This window comes from Notolepis coatsorum, assembly GCF_963971535.1.
Source record: "Notolepis coatsorum genome assembly, chromosome: 7".
Taxonomy (NCBI): domain Eukaryota; kingdom Metazoa; phylum Chordata; class Actinopteri; order Aulopiformes; family Paralepididae; genus Notolepis; species Notolepis coatsorum.
This window is the reverse complement of record NC_140171.1, coordinates 70,875,427-70,893,765: the sequence shown is the minus strand read 5'-3', so window position 1 is coordinate 70,893,765 and position 18,339 is coordinate 70,875,427. Positions and strand designations below refer to the sequence as shown.

The window sequence follows — 18,339 nt, the reverse complement described above, 5'->3', positions numbered from 1 at the left end:
GCTGTACTCTGTCATCTACTCTAAGCCATCCTAGGTTGTCAAAGTGGGCAGGGGTGAGGTGGGTTCTAGGAGTAAGGTCAAGCAGTAGTCTGACCAGTTTGTTTTGAGATGTTTGTAATTTTGTTTTTAGCGCCTTTGAGGTGCTTTGGTACCATGAGGTGCAAGCATAGTCGTAGTACCCCTGAATGAGTGCTCCTGCCAGAGTCTTCAGGGTATTCTTGTTTACCAGAGAGGAGATCCGGTACAAGAATCGAGTTCGTTGGTTGACTTTTTTTATTACATTGGATGCCATTTTGTCACAGGAGAGATTAGCCTCTAGGATGGAACCCAGGTAGGTAATTTCATCTTTCCTTGTGACAATATTGTCACCCACTGTAACTGAGAAGCCGTCGGTCTTGCTGAGTTTGTTATTTGAACCGAAGAGAATGGACTCTGTTTTGCCCATGTGTAATGATAGTTTGTTATCAGCGAGCCATATGCAGATTCTGCCTAGTTCCGAGCTGAGGGTTTTTTCAACCTGTAACTTGTTCTTGTCAGAGACCAGCAGGGCTGAGTCGTCCGCAAACAGGAACAAGTTGCAGTCACAAGCTGACGACATGTCATTTGCATAAATTAGGAACAGTAGCGGTCCTAGTATGCTTCCTTGTGGAACACCACAGCTCACTGTGAGAGGGGGGGATAGGGTACCGTTTACCTCCACCATCTGTTCCCTCCCCTCAAGGTAGGATTGCATCCAGCTCACTGATAGACTATCAAAACCAATTGCTTTTAGCTTGTCAATCAGAATGGAGTGATTGACCGTGTCAAAGGCCTTTTGTAGGTCCAGCATGACCATGCCGCAGTATTTGCCTGCGTCCACCTCTTGTTTGATGTGGTCATTCAAATAGAGAAGGCATGTGTCAGTGGAGTGGGATGTTCTGAAGCCAGATTGGAATTCGTAGATTAGATTTTTTTCCGCTAGGTACTTTTCGACCTGTTCGTAGACTATTTTTTCCATGACTTTCGAGATGGAGGTGAGAATAGAAACAGGGCGGTAGTTGCCTGGGTCTAATTTGCTGCCCTTTTTGTGCAGAGGGGTCACCCTCGCAATTTTGAAGTCCTTGGGGACGTGTCCCTGTTTTATGGAGAGGTTTATTATGTGTGTGATGATTGGGGTGATGGCGGCTGCTGAGTCTCTGAGGAATTTGGAGGGGATGTTGTCATGGCCAGTGGCCTTGTTAGGTTGGAGGGCGCTCAGTTTATTGAGTACCTCATCTGTTGTTACCATTTCCAGCTTGAAGTCGTCCTTGCGGACCCCTAGGTTTTTGTAGTAAGCTACTATGTGTTCTACCCCATAAAGCCCTGAGTGGGAGGGTAGTTTGTTTACCAGTGTTGTGGCTATGTTTGTGAAGAAAATGTTTAAGTAATTGGCTACATCCAGCTTGTCTGTGATGAGCGTGTTGTCCGTTTTTATGTTTATGTTTGAGAATCTGGTTTTAAGTTTTTTACTGCATCCTAGTTGATTATTGAGTAATTTCCAAAGTTCACGTGGTTTGTTTTTGTTTTCCTCAGTTTTGTCATTGATGAAATTCTTTTTTGCAGTTTTGTACTGTAAGGACAGTAGCCTTACAGTGCCTTACAGTGTATTGCAAGGTCTGACATTGACCAAACTTGATATGCATGACCTTGGTGGGCTCTAGGTCAACTCCTGAAAAGGGGGTCAATGTCAGACCTTGCAATCAAAAGTTAGGGGGCGCACTGAAATTATGGCAAGGGTTATTAGCCCCCTAACTTTGATTGCAAAGTCTGACATTGACCCCCTTTTCAGGAGTTGACCTAGAGCCCACCAAGGTCATGCATATCAAGTTTGGTCAATGTCAGACCTTGCAATACACTGTAAGGCACTGTAAGGCTACTGTCCTCCCCCACTTCCAGTGATGAAGCTAAGCTATGCTAACGGAGCGTCTATTCCCAAAGCTAAAATGCACGCACAGAGACAAAAAAGGTATGCATCTTCTTGTCTAACTCCAGGGAAGATGTTAAATAAGCTAATTTCCAAAAAAAGTGGAGTCGTCCTTTAAGACAACGCCTCAGTGAACTATTTAGTTCAATGGGACATTTCGTTTTGAACAGTGAACTAACGTGCGCTAGCTAACATGCACTACTAGACTTGCTGGAGCATTTGTTGATATCAGGAGCTATCAGTAGCTAGCCGACTAGATACCGTTAGACAATGCCTACTAAAAGTGAATAGTTGACTGGGTCATTTTGTTTAAACAGTAACGATAGCTAGGTAGCTAACGTTAGCTCACGTTCGAATGCACTATAGACTCGAGCAGAGGAGCCTCCTCTCAGCCCTCTGTGTTTACAAACTGTACACGGGTGCGGGCGAGGCAAGGGAGGAGGAGCAGCGGCAGTTTGTAGGTCCTGTGTGTCTGAGACAGACAGCGAGTGAGATCTCCGCTTGATCGGTTTCCGCGATCGGCGAATATGACTCATTATCGGAATTCACCGATCGCATATTTATACTGATTATCGGCCGATAACGATCGGTGGCCGATCGATCGGGGCATCCCTACTTTCTATTGAACACACAGATAGGAAATTGACATCTATCTTCTTGTCTGGCTCTGGAGAAGACAGTAAGTGTATTTCCCATAATGTTGGTATGTTCCTTTAAGAATGATATAATATCTTATCAATATCATACAATATTTGTATCATTAACAATTATGTTTTACATTTATAGTCATGACTCAACGAACCATGTTCAAAATATTTCTATTGCTTAGAAAGAAAGAAATGCATGGAGAAACGGCTTGGTGAGGCAGGCGTGTGTGTTTATCATTCATGTGTGTGTGTGTGTGTATGTGTGTTTCAAGTTCAAGTTTCAAGTTTCTTTAATAGTTGTCATACAGAAGTACAGAATACTTTTATACAAAATGCTTCTTACTGTTACGCTCCAGAGACTGTGCAAGACAAGATAAGTATGAAATAAAATAACATAGTATAGCATGTAAATTAGAAGTAAAAAAATTAGGTCACAGTGTTCAGTATAGACATATGTACAATGTTCGATGCAGAATAAACGTAACTGAGTTACCATATAATATACAATATACTATGCAGTGTACTAATATACAATACTATATAGTGCAAGGCAGAAATGGGATGAGGTGCAATTTAGGTACAATTTACAGTAGGTGTACGAGTTGTAGTGCAAATCCTTTATCAATAAATATAAAGTGTGTTTGTGTGATCTAAAGTGTGGAGAGTGGGTGCTGCAGTGTGTTGTTTGTTTAAGTGAGTGTGTGCGTGTGGGTGTGTGTGCTGTGTGCATTTGATGGTTGTTGCATAGTGTTTATTGTTCGTTTAGCAGCCTGATGGCCTGGGGATAGAAGCTTCTTCTGAGTCTCTGTGCTCGCCTTAAGACTCCGGTATCGCTTGCCTGACCGCAGCAGTTCAAAGAGGCAGTTGTTCGGGTGGCTGGAGTCCTTGATGATTCTCTTAGCCTTCCCCCTGCACCGCTTGTTGTAAATGTTCTGGAGGGTGGGAAGCCCCCCTCCAATTGTGCGTTCGGCTGAACGTGTCACTGAACGTGTGTGTGTGTGTGTGTGTGTGTGTGTGTGTGTGTGTGTGTGTGTGTGTGTGTGTGTGTGTGTGTGTGTGTGTGCTGAGCCTGCCTCACCAAGCCGTTTCTCCATGCATTTATTTATTTCTAAGCAATAGAAAGAAATAAAACCAACAATAAATAATATCATAGAGAACAAGATAATATATGGCATATTAATAGTATTTTTTATAGTACTTTTTTTAGATTTATTTTTTTGGGGGGGTTTTAGGGTTTAGTTTTATTTATTTTCTCCGATGTATGATACAACAATTGCACTTTACTGTTACATTTGTACTCTGGTTATATGCCAAACCTATTTTCATTGTATTGTACTTGTGCAGTATGATGACAATACATTTGAATCTAATCTAATCTGATTTTGATCAGTCACAAATGGCTTCCGCACTACCTGTTGAATACGGGGGTCAGCACTGCACAGATGCAATGCTGAGCCTCTCGCTTCCTTTTTGCACACGGCCCTTGCCTTATAAGGAGCTGGTGGGGCGTGTCTGTATGCAAATTCAGGTGTACGAGAATATGCTTCCAGTTTAAGAATTTTGGAATTCATGGAAACATCGTGAATTTGTTAGTACAAACTTTTTACAAAGATAGTTACAAAGATACTTACGAACATGTTCGAGAATGAGGACCAAATATTTCCTGGGCCATTAGTGCCATCAGTCAAAAGGAATTCCATCTTCTCCTTTGAGATCCTCTCAAGTCTCAACCCTGATCCAGGCTTTAGAATTGGCCTATTCCTTTCTCTACTAAAGGTGACACACACACACAGAGGAAATGTACCATGGCCAAGGTGGTGGCCATGGCAACCTAATGACAGACAGCCCAACCCCATTAAAGTGACAGCAGCTGTTGAAATATTTAGGGCTACAGGTGGGGCCACTGAAGGACCAGATAGCGCCCGCCTCACTATTTATAGTTCTTCTCACCTTCGTCAACCTATCAACAACACAGTCTGTGTGTCAGTTTCCCTCAGCCAGTCACCGCTCTCAGAGACCATTCACATCTGGGGGAGGCGACAACAGACTCATGATTCAAACTGGGAAGTCACCTGTCAGACTGTCTGACGTCACAGGGAGACGCAGGCATGACTGAATTGAATACAACTGGGTTTGAATCTACAATCCCCTTGCTGTTGCTTTCTCTGCTCATTTCATCGTTTTGTCACTTTTCAAAAACAGCTGTCGTAGCAGAGCAAATTATATGCTAATAATGTAAAAAATAACAATGAAGTAATAATCAATGATAACAGGGATTATTCAAGCTTTGATACAGGCTGGAAACGTACCATAACAGCACAAGTCTAACGGGCGCTGAGTGGTGCCTGTAGAGAGCAGTATGGTCAGATAGGGGAGACAGTGGCTCGGGAGGTAGAGCAGTCGTCTGGTAATCCAGAGGTTCCCGGTACGATTCCCGCTCCTCCTGGGCAGCGTGTCGAAGTGTCCTTGAGCAAGACACTTAACCCCTAACTGCTCCCGATGAGCAGGTTGGCTCCTTGCATGGTTGCCTCCGCCATCGGTATGTGAATGTGTGAGTGAATGGGTCAAATGTGAGGAACAAATTGTAAAGTGCTTTGGATAAAAGCGGTATATAAAAAATACACCACCAGATAAGACTGTGTATTATGTAAGCAGATCAAGTGTGGCTCCACCGCGTTCTGCAGTTATTATTAAAGAGCAACTGAAGGTTAGGAGTGTTGGTTCAACACGTGCTGTGTTCCACCGCAGGCTGTTCCTCACCTGGTTGCTCAGGTGAGGAGGTATATATTTAACATGTTAGAACAGATACACATACAGTAACTAATTCCACCTGGGGGGGAGGGGGAGGCTGGCCTAAAGTAGAGGGAGGGACTGGTAACCAAACTCGTCGCTGGTAACCAAGAGAAGGTCAACAAACAGAGCAGCACCAAACACCCACAAGGTACAAAGAATGATAATAATAAAACACTCGGAACAATCATAATCATATTGTGATATTTCCCATAACTGACCTAAGAATAGCTTCAACAGCCTGGTTCAACCGAAGAGTTCTATTAAGTTAAAGTGCCAGGAAAACAACCTCACTCTCAACGTCGACAAGACCAAGGAGCTGATCATCGACTACAGGCGGGGAGGAGCAGGACACGACCCCATCCACATCAACGGGGTCGCAGTGGAGAGGGTCGCCAGCTTCAAGTTCCTCGGGGTCCACATCACAGAGAAGCTGGACTGGAGGGGAGTGCAGTGCACACTGGCCATGTGGTGAAGAAGGCCCAACAACGCCTCTACCACCTCAGGCGACTAAAGAAATTTAGCATGGGGCCACAGATCCTCAGGGCCTTCTACAGAGGCACCACAGAGAGCATATTGACAGGATGCACCACCGCATGGTTTGGAAATGCCAACCAAAGCGACCGCAGAACGCTGGAGAGAGTAGTGCAAACGGCCGAGAATATCTGTGGAAGAAAACTACCCTCCATAGACAATATCTTCACCGAGCGGTGCGTCAGCAAGGCACACAGGATTCTGAAAGACCCCAGCCACCCCAACCACAAACTGTTTGAGCTCATGCCGTCTCTGAACAGCTACTTCCACCGGGCCAACAGGCTACTGACTGAGAGACTCTGAACCATCAGGGACACGCACACAAAGCACCTTAAATCACTTGCACACCACACGCACACACTGCTGCTACCTCATGCACAAAATGTATTTTTTTTATTTCCAAAAAACGTTCAAGATATGTCTATTTATCATTCGCTGCTCTTTAACTTCACTGTTTAAACTTGACTTTAACTTTACTGTTACCTTGTATAGTAATATAGCTTAGCATAGGATTGTATAGCATAGATTATAGGAGTATAGATAGTATAGGGATAGCAACATAGCATAGGGTACCATAGTAAAGTTATATTGTATAGTATAGGATTATTTAAAGTCTATTTGTTGTATTGCACACTACTACGGTTGAGGAGCCAAGGAAAACAAGCATCTCATGTTTTCGGAATGTATGTACATTTTAAAAGCTGTGACAATAAAGGAATCTGAATCTGAATCTGAAATATGGGTTCAACGGCTGCCACCCAGAGGGCATGAAAGTCCTCAGAGAAATGAGGCATGCTTGACATGCGGGGTAGTTTTTCCCTTTAGAGGTAGCTATGGCTACGGGAGCTAGCTTAGCTCAGCTCAGTCTGCTGTGGAGAGATAAGACGAGGACAGGGCTTCACACAGAGACAGAGATGGATGAGCAGTAGAAGAGATAGCGTTAAGCCACAGCTTAGGTGTCTCACTCCCCATCGTGGATCCTGTCCCGAGTGAGACGCAATCCTTGCCCTGTATGTGTGTGTGTGTGTGTGTGTGTGTGTGTGTAAAGTATGTGCGTGTGTGTGTGTGTGTGTGTGTGTGTGTGTGTGTTGATCTGGAGAGCATGGTTTAGGTGTGACTGAGCCTTCCCTTACTATATGATGGTAATTTCAGTTTTACCATGGTATAAATAATTTACCATGGTACCACTTTTTTATTTACCACCTTTTCACATGTTTTACTTAAATAATACTATAGTATAACCAAATTTCGACCATGATACAGATGGTAATATCATGGTATTCCCATAATCTTTTGGTCCTTATCATCATCGTAGTGACTAAAAGAATTATGTAAATACCATGATGCTTTTTGGGGGAAATACCATGATGCTTTTTGGGGGAAATACCATGATGCTTTTTGGGGGGATATACCATCGGCGTATTTAGACCACTATCAGTAGGGCACGTGCCCTACTGATGATCATCTGTGCCCCACTGATAATTTTTGTTTCTCTTTTTTTTTAAACAAATGTTTTTTATTTTCCCTTTTTTAACACTTTAATCGCCGGAAACGCCGAAACTCGTCATTGCCCGCTATGCTCATTCTGCCGAAGACGCCGTAACACGTCTTTGATATCAATATTTATAAAATCGGTTCAAGAGCGCCATCTGGTGGCCGATCAGCAGATCGCCCAACAGGAAGTCATGTGGATGACGTGGTGCTCACCCATATTTCGTCCGGGCACTCGCTATCATTAGCAGGACTCCATCTTGACACAGTGAACACCGATTGGTGCACATAACTCGATAAACAACATGATTTGGACGTATATACTATTATACAACCTGGAAATGGATCGGATATTTCGACATCCCATAATAGAAAAGATTCTATTCCACGCTCATCCCCCAACGGCGCGAGGAAGATACGGTGAGTTTCAGCGTTATTTTCTAATGTATTCTATACTAACTGCTCTGATGATCATATGACCCACACTAGATGAATGATATAACGTTGCCCACGGAATTATAAACGACCCCCCCGCCCATCCGGTCAACATCAGATCATACGTAGTAACTTCTAGAAGTACCTCCAGTTGAAATTTTTTATCTGGCACCGATCGCTACCAAACTGTATTTGATCATCAATATAATGCATTTGGGGCTATAAATCAAGTTCTGGAGAAAGCTGCAGAAAACGATAAAAACATACTTATACTTTAGACCGTATTTTAGTATGAATATGTAAATGAAAAAGTATAACGTTGCTACACCCTGAACAATAGATATAGGACATTGAATGGGCCATAATAATGTCAATTTAGCAATACAATTTAAAAAGTTATAGCCCTGCAAAGAAGGGGAACTTCTCCATAGACAAATAGAGCTGGCTAGGGATGGTAAATTACGAATTCGAACCATGGCGATCAAAGTGTTAACATGATCAAATAATTATTATAATATTTTTTACTTCGCTTTGAAATATTATAGTGAAATATTTTGCACTGTTTTTTTTTTTGCACGCATTTATCTTGTTGAAATCCTCCAACAGGCTCTTTTTTGTAAGTTGACTGGTTTGCACACCAATAATACAGTGCAATAATAGAATAGTAGAATAGATAGTAAAAGTATGCAATAGAATGGCCAGAGTAAAATAGTGCTACAGTACAATCAACAGCGGGGTGTATTAGAAGGCTATGGTGAAGAGGTACGTTTTTAGCTTATTTCTGAAAATATTAAGAGATCTAGCTTCCCTAATGTCCATAGGTAGTGTGTTCCTTAACTTTGGTGCATAGTTAGCAAAGGCTGCATCCCCGATTTTCTTCAGACTGTGGCTTGGAACCTTCAATAGACCAGTAGTAGATGATCACAATGTTTATACTTTGTATATAAGGAGCCGCACAGTCTCTGGAGCGCAACAGTAAGAAGCATTTTGTATAAAAGTATTCTGTACTTCTGTATGACAACTATTAAAGAAACTTGAGAAACTTGAAACTTGAGGACCTTGAAATCAATTCTAAATGTTACCGGAAGCCAGTGTAGGTTACTTACTTCAGGTTTGATCCAAGGAGTAAGTTGCCCCATATTGCTCTGTAACATTTCTCTTTTTGTTATAGGACCGACTAGTAGGATTTCAGTTTTGCCCTCATTTAATTTTAGGAAGTTGTTCGTCATCTATTTGTTTATTGCTAAGAGACAGGCGGAAATGTGATCATTTGGTTCAGCGGAAATGTACAATTGTGTGTCATCTGCGTAACTATGGAAACATACATTGTGCTTTCTAATGATGTCTCCTCAATGTTCAATGCAATGTTCAATGCAAGTAAAGCACTTTAAACTTTAAGTATGACTAAATGCTTTCTTGACTATATATATAGTAACTGTTCCAAAATGCATAGATTTCTATGTATTTTAGGGGTTTGGGGGGCTAGCTCTTTTTAATATAAATGTCAGATTGTTTTATTTATTTCATAGATTTCTATGCATTTCAGGAGTTTGGGGGGCTGGCTCCCCAAAATAATTAAATAACATAACCCTAACCTAACCCTAAAACCGAAATAAAGTTAAAAAAATATATATAGTTTACAAAATCCACCCATTTTCGCTGCGCGCGCCCGCTTCATATACTTCTGTGCCCCCCTATGTCCCAGTAGAGTGCTGGGTCTAGATACGCCCCTGGGAAATACCATGATGCTTTTTCAGAAGGGTTATGTTGGAAAACACTGTGGCCTTTTTAAAGATGGATTGACCACACAGTGTCTATGTCATTTGAAACACTATAAAAACAACCATTCACCGTATCACTGATGTTTACACTCTGCATTTTTCCAGGCACACGTACGACAACAAAGATGCAGTGAGATCATTCCACCTACTGATGACGGTGGGGATAAGTACCTGACCTGTTCCCAGGGGACAATAAACCCAGTGGGTGATTAGAGTGTGACATCCTATCTCTCTGGCCCCACCGCTTCCCCTACAGCTCGTTTGCATGGCGCTGACAAAGGCGGCCGTGTTTGCACGCCGGCTCAACGGGGGGATGGAGAGAAGATATGGCATGTCTGTGAAGTTCAGAGGCCTTATCAGAGAGGCGGAGATCAAAGTGAGCCGCCGCAACCGTGCTCCCATCATGACGTTAGCCAATCAGATCGGAGCATGGAATTGGAGTGTTTTTTTTATGATTAGGATATTCATAATAGATCAAAATGCATAACAAGTGTGGTAATTAACACTTTGGGTGCCATGGGTTAAATTCATGATATACCATAGATTGCCAGCTCTATTTGTCTATGGAGAAGTACCCCTTCTTTGCATAGCTATAACTTTTTAAATTCTATTGCTACATTGCCATTATTAGGGCCCATTCAAAGTCCTATATGTATTGTTCATTGTGTAGCAACGTTAAACTTTTTCATTCACATATTCATAGTAAAGTATGGTCTAATGTATAAGTATGTTTTCATCTCTTTCTGCAGCTTTCTCCAGAACGTGATCTATAGCCCCAAATGCATTATATTGATGATGAAATACAGTTTGATGGCAATCGGGGCGATATAAAGAATTTCAATTGGACGTACTTCTAGAATTATCTACGTATGATCTGATGATGACCGGATGGGCGGGGGATCGTTTATAATTCCGTGGGCAGCGTTATATCATTCATCTAGTGTGGGTCATATGTTCATCATAACAGTTTATATGGAACACGTTCAAAAATAATGCTGAATCTTACCGGATCTTCCTCGCGCCGTTGGACGATCAGCGTGGTGTAGACCGTTTTCGATTATGGGATGTTTATCCTGATGAACCATTTCCAGCTTGTATAATACTATATACGTCCAAATCATGTTGTTTATCGAGTTATTGGCAATGGATCGCTATATATTGTGACGAGCCAGAGTGCCGGTAGCCAAACCGAGTGCCCGGAAGTAATATGGCCGACCAGCACAACCTCCACAGCACTTCCTGTTTGGCGATTGCGCCGATCGGCCACCAGATGGCGCTCCTGAACCGCCAGAGAGCTCAGTGGGTCCTCCTGGTGGATCTCAGGCCAGCGGAGGGGAAATATGAATCCGATCACAGATTTTTGAAATATTGATATTAAAGACGCTGTAAAGCAGGGCGGCTAGGTGGTGTAGTGGGCAAGGCACTCGCCACCAGTGTGGAGACGCTAGGATTCGCGTGTTCGAATCCAGCTCTCCACATTGTTTTTCAGTTTGGCTGGTCGTCCGCAGTAATACACATTGGCCGTATTACGGGGAGGGAAAACTGAAGGGTGGGGATCGAACGTTGTGAACAAGCGACTCCTACAAGTCGGTTGGTGCGCCTGCGCAGTAGAATCAGGAAGTGTCGGGGGCAGCGCGAGCCTCCCACGCGTTACTCCTCGACACTGAGAGATCGAGCTGCGCAGGTGAAAAGATGCGACTGCTGTTACCTCAAGTACCGGAGGGGACTTGTGCTATGTATGACTTAGTCCACATTGCAGCCGGCTTGTGGGAGGCAAGAAACAGCGTTCGTGACAGGGGAGGGTTGAATTGGATGATACGAAATTGGGATGGGAGAAAATATGGAAAAATGAGAGAAAAAGTGGATCAAAAAACAAACAAAAAAGACGCTGTAAAGCGTCCTTCGGCAACTTGAGCATGGCCGGGAATGACGCTGTAAAGCGTTTCCCGGCACCCAAAGTGTTAACAGTCCTTTGTACCCTTCAAACAATATTTCTTGTACTATTTCTTTACTCCATTTACGCTAAATCAGCTTACTACGAGTAAGCTCTCTGTATTGAATTGATTCTTCTGTGCACAGAATAAAAATCCTTTCTTTTCTATCCCTTGACTCAATCTCAATTTCTCTTAAGCTCACCGGACTTGGTCAAATGCTGGTGGACAAAAACCTGCCTGATTTTTTAGCTGTTGAAATTCAGATTCTGTAAGCTCACCGGACTTCGTAAAACTATTTTCTACAACAAAATATCCTATACATCTATAACAGGAAAATATTACAGCCCTTATTAATCAGTTTGTAATTAGCTTCATGAAGAGACTTTGCAGGTTATGAGGCGGTTAGAAGTGCTTCTAAATACCCACTCATACACATTCAAATCCATACTGTCATGTAAAGCACTATGCTTTACATTTTCTTCTAGAGTTCCAAATGTGTTCCAAAATAGCCATCAGGCCCCTCTCTTGTAAATATTTTTCTGGACTGGGATACTTAACAGCTGGGTTCATCGCAGTAGGCTATCTGTCGAGGCGAAAGAGCACAGTGGTACATATTAGTCTGTGTATAGTAGCTAGAAGGCAAAAACATTGCACTTAGGAAGTCCATTACCACTGAGAAAACAGTCAAATACAGGCTGCAGGAACCTAGAGAAACAAGTGCTTTCACTGCAATTCACTCTGTTCTGTAGGTGCAAAGCTTGACACAAGACTAGACAATGGATCGTTATTAGACCAGATTCACCTACTATAGAGGTAGGGGGTTTTGTGACAGAAGAGAGTAGGAGACAAAGTAAGTCCTCCTATCACCCTAATAAGATGGGACTCTGCAGCCTAGCAATGATCAATATGATTATGATCAATAGTTAAATCACCAATTCAGAGTTTCAGACCTAATAAGACTAGATCAATTGTAGCTCAAAACATGTCGATTTTGGAAAGGTAGATAGAATGTGCTGATGAGGGGAAAGAACAAATCTTTCCACAACTTGGAAATCTGGCCAAAAACTCAAAACACGTGTCCTCATTGGTCCATTTTCCTCCAGTGTTTAAAAATAAAGACATGTTTCACTGTCACATACTGTCAGTCCTTACATCAAGAGCTCAGTTCATCAACTGAACATTAAAACATGTCTTAAAGCCAAACATAAACCTAAACAACGCCAGTGGTGGGGCGATAAGAGACATACGGGTAGGGTAGCACTACGCAAAATCCCACCTCCCCTAAACAACATGTGACAACAACACTCCTCCACCTTGTGAAATACAGCACCATCAATTAGAATTTTCCAATCCTGCATATCTACCAAATCACTTCAGTATGAGTATGATTTGATACCAGTAATGGTGCCCTCACTGCCCTGGCACCACCACCTTGTCACAAAATGCTTGGACTCCAAATTTGAGCTTTTAATAAATAACAACCATGGCCTTCAGCAAATGGTTCCTTTGTTCTCAGCCACCTCCCAGGATCAACCTGGGCCTGATCCGAGCTGGGTAGGGTGTGGGTGTGGGGTAGGGTGGGGGCTGGAGGGGGTGTGTGTGGGGGGTGTAATCTCAAACACGGGATAAGGCTGAGCTCTAACGAGTCCATGGTGGGAAAGACGAGAGGGAAAACAGGTTAAGCAGTTTCACACACACACAAACAACACACACACAAACACACACACTAACTCTCTCTCTCTCTCACACACATTTTTATAACCATTTCTCTCTCTCTCTCTCTCTCTCTCTCTCTCTCTCTCTCTCTCTCTCTCTCTCTCTCTCTCTCACATACACACAGTCAGTGACCCCAGCACCTGTTCCACTGTTTCAGTCCCAGCATTGAGCAGTTTATGCGTGTGTGTCTGTCTGTCTGTCTGTCTGTCTGTCTGTCTGTCTGTCTGTCTGTCTGTCTGTCTGTCTGTCTGTCTGTCTGTCTGTCTGTCTGTCTGTCTGTCTGTCTGTCTGTGTGTGACCACAGCAGTTGTTCTGTTATCCCTTCTACATCTCTACAACTAATCTGATTGACAGAGACCTCAATCTAGCCTCAGCAGCCTTTGGTTTGTCAAGTTTGCAGCAAGGCTATGGTTGTCCCACCTGTTGCTTGTGTTTTCTGACAGCCATGGAAAAACTCTTTCATGGAAGAACACCAGCTCTTGGCTCAGCAATGCATAACAGACTATTTTATACTCTTGTTAATAAATAGTACCTAGGTGACTGTAGTTGATGAGATTATGATAATTAATCCTGTGCCATGATAGGCCTATAGTCTTCCCTCATCCTCTAAAGGGTTAAGTCTCTTATTTACAACCATATAATCCAAGGGGTATGGCCGTTTCATTCACAGGCTAACATGTGTGGATAAAGAGACTCGCTACAAGAAGTGAACTTGGCTGAGAATAGCTCACCTTCAGATCCTACTATTGAAGTAGGCCAAACAGACATTCCACTCTGTGAAACCGGCTAGACTCAGACTGTGTACAATGCACAATGAGGTCTCTCCAGAATGCGACTGTTTACATTAGGTACCATACCTTAATATGCCTGTGTGAGCGAGCTGGAACTGATGGTTGTTATATACTGTATACTGTATGTCTTGGATCACGAGGCAGAGCACCTTGTACTCAGTATGACGATAAAACTAGAAGCAACGTCACATCGGTGAATAAGTGCCATTCATGGTGGCCTGTGGGGAAATCGACTCAACAACTGGAGTGAATTCAATTCCATCCTGCAGTCTGCACTTTAATATAGAGAATATAGGCAGCATTAACAACCACTGTGCCGACTCCACAGATGAAAAATAACAGCCTGAAACCAGGTCGTTTGTGGTCTGTGTACTAACTAGACAAAGCCCCCAAGGGCCAAGACTTCAATGAAGACCAGCCCAACGTCCACAGCAGCCCTATCTGATCATCTGATATAGATGCTTGTTGCCACAATTAGCTAGTTAGCAGCAGATATCTGGCCCTGTGATAAGAGCCTCTAGTTAGCAGCCGATATCTGGCCCTGTGATAAGAGCCTCTAGTTAGCAGCAGATATCTGGCCCTGTGATAAGAGCCTCTAGTTAGCAGCAGATATCTGGCCCTGTGATAAGAGCCTCTAGTTAGCAGCAGATATCTGGCCCTGTGATAAGAGCCTCTAGTTAGCAGCAGATATCTGGCCCAGTGATAAGTTTCAAGTTTCTTTATTTTTGTCATACAGAAATACAGAATACTTTGCATGAAATGTTTCTTTCTGTTTAGCTCCTGAGTGTGCTAGATAATAATAAGATAGTATAAATAAGTATAATAAGTAAAAAAAAAAATTATAGAATAATAATAGAATAATGATAAGAGCCTCTAGTTAGCAGCAGATATCTGGCCCAGTGATAAGAGGCTCTAGTTAGCAGCAGATATCTGGCCCAGACAGTGATAAGAGGCTCTAGTTAGCAGCAGATATCTGGCCCAGTGATAAGAGCCTCTAGTTAGCAGCAGATATCTGGCCCAGTGATAAGAGCCTCTAGTTAGCAGCAGATATCTGGCCCAGTGATAAGAGTCTCTTTGGGTCCTTGTACAGGACTGATGACACTCAAATGGCAATGAGTCTTCATCAGGAAAGAATCCTATTTCTAAGATGTTTTCTCTGACTGTGAGTCACAGGTTTAAAAATGAATGCTTACTTGTTTTCAGTCCAGCCATAGGTATACAGATCAGGCCTGATAACCTTTCTCAATCCAAAACCTTGTCTTGCAAGCTTGTCAAGTTATTATGAATAACAGTGATTTAGTGAGATAAGATTGCCTTAGTAGAAGAACACCTGTATGGGAATGGTAGCCTACACACCCCAAACTGATGTTAAATAAAAGATGGACAACCATGAAAGATTAATGGGTGTCTCTTGAAATGGGGTAACTCAATACTACACACACACACGCACACATCTCAATCTCTCTTGGATCACCATGGAAGCACAATCAAAGAACAGAAGCACAATCAAAGAACCATTTCGGCATAGCATACAGCATAAATAATAATAATAATAATAATAATAATAATAATAATAATAATAATAATAATAATAATAATAAAACAAAAAATCTGTGTAGATATAAGCTTCACTGTAGACGATGCAGCATGGCAGGCGAACACAATTAACTGGTCATGAACAAGAATGTGCGCAGCGTAGGTAGATAGCAGCCTTTGCGATTGCGTTGCGATTTGCGAGGCCTCAGGCTTGAATGTGTGCATTAACGCGCAACAACAATAACACGTGGAAACTTCAGCCGAAACATGTGATCGGTGTCACGTGACTCGTGAGGCGCGATACAAATGGCAATTATCGGAGTATCGAACAGACAGGGCATTGGCTTGGGTAATCTAACATAATTACACGATATCAAGAAATGTAATATACTGATTTGTGGGAGGTCCCCCACCCCATTCCTCCCTCCCTCTCAGGTGTCAGTAGCAGACTATTTTAGCAAAACAACTGTCAAAGTACAATTAAAATTAAATAAAAAATGATATATATATATTAGTGCTGTCAGGCGATTAAAAAAATTAATCTAATTAATTACAGGATTTGTAATTAATTAATCTAATTAATCGCATTTTAATCGCATAACCATTTTATGCCTGATATTCTATATTCTATAATCATATTTCAAATTGCATGTGTCCGGATGGCAGAATTCAGTACTGTATCTACAAAACCTTCTGTTTAATCATCTTCCATCTATTAATTTGCTTAGATGTTTCAGCTCTGGTCAATTTGAGCATGGTGTTATTCAAAGTCAAAGATAAAAAAAATGTATTGATATTCTCATTTGGTTCATTACAATTTACTCAAAATAAAATTTTCATTCAATCAATCACCGCGCAGATTGATTGATTGAATGAAAATGTTATTAACAGATTGCAGAATGGGTACAATACAGTACGGCACACAATTGTTAAGGGGATGCAGACCAGAGAAAGACTTTCATATTGTTTACATCAGGGTCCCCCATTTTAATTCATAATGAATTGTAAGTAAGGGTGCAACTTGCACCGTGCAATCCATTCTTTGTGGATCTAGCCCACAGTATTTCTGACACTGGGAATACATTCCCTGAGATTCATAGATGTCCCTATAATCAGATACCAAGAACATGCAAATGGACCATATTAAAAAAAAAAGAGAGTCTGTAAATGTGTATTCTACATTCTTATAGAATGAATGAGATACAAAAAAAAAATTATATAAAAAAAAAAAAAAAAAAAAAAATTGTAATTAATTTTGAGTTAATTTTCATAACGCGATAATTTGCTGTGTAATTAATTAATCTAATTAACGCGATAAACTGACAGCCCTAATATATATATATACACATTATATAATTATTGTTATTTTCTCATTTATTTTAATAGTACTTTGACAGTTGTTTTGCTAAGATACAGTCTTATGCTATATATATATATATATATATATATATATATATATATATATATATATATATATATATATATATATATATATATATATATATATATATATATATATATGTACACAAATTGTAAAAAGACTCAAACAATAAAACCAACATGATTATAAAATGTTTGACATGTTGCAGTGGGAGAGACTTACCGTCGGTACGGAGCTTTGACAGAGCTGGCGCTGAGAGCGCACTTGGAGCGGCGTCCTCGTCCTCCAGTATTCCAACAGTAGACCGTCACCTAAATCATCTGGAAAATAACAAATGTAACGTTGCTTTTCGTCAGAATACACTTAAGTGCCAGTGAGCCGAGAGCAGAGCTGTTTATTAAGGTCCGACAACGACCTGGATCGCACAACGCTGATCATAGGTGAGATCGCTCTAATCTCCCTTTAACGCTCCTCCCACTGATGACAGCGTAACTACAGTAGTGTATACTGGTGCTTGTATTGTATATTGGTGTTTATTTATTTATTTATTTAGGGGTTGGGGACGGGGTGTAGAACCCAGGTGAAACGTTTAGGTTGGTATTTGTTTAATGGTACACACACACACACGCGCACACACACACACACGCACACACACACACACACACACACACACACACTACTTCAGTCAACAGATTTATTGAGCACTGTCTGTGGGCCTACAATAGAATGGACATGATATTCCAACCACATTTCCAAAAAAAAAAATGACAGTAGTTATCTCGGGGCTGAATGAGAAACTTTCTGATGAAAGTTTTACTCTTTGTTGATCACTCTTGAAATCCTATACTGTACTGTAGGCTACTACAAGAACATTGGTCAGGTCTATAGTGACATCTAGTGGAAGAAAAGTTTAATTGTATTTTTCTCACTCCCACTTTAAAGATTTATTGTGTCATCATTATACAGCATAAGTACAGTACAACGAAAATAAGTTTGGCATCCAACCAGAGTGCAATACAATGCAATAGTAATATACAATGTACAGGTGAGTATAACATATAATTTATAATTGTATACTTATAAAGTGAGTATAAAAACGAGTACTACTGAGTAAATGTAATAGTGCTAATCAGATGTATGTACAGGGTTGTAGTATTACAAGGAGACAAACGTCTCCTTCACCCCTTCCACCCCCCTGGTACACCGATCAACTCGGTCACCTCAAAGCCAAGGGCCGCCAATAGACAACAACAATGATGCCCTCAACAATACTTGCTCTTCCCACTACTCCTCCATCATCCAAACGGGCTCCAACAAACTCAAAACACTCTTCTCCACTGTCAACAAACTCCTAAACCCCA

General features: G+C 41.6%; 1 protein-coding gene across 2 annotated transcripts in view; it reads right to left on the bottom strand.

Annotated features, from left to right (window-relative positions):
• fhip1aa (FHF complex subunit HOOK interacting protein 1Aa) overlaps positions 1-17,407 on the bottom strand; it is a 104,217-nt gene extending 86,810 nt beyond the window's left edge. For both annotated transcript variants that reach the window (XM_084318916.1, XM_084318917.1), the window contains exon 1: positions 17,201-17,407. The gene's annotated coding sequence lies outside the window, so the exon portion shown is untranslated. The remainder of the gene's footprint in view (positions 1-17,200) is intronic.
• Positions 17,408-18,339: the final 932 nt, after the last annotated feature.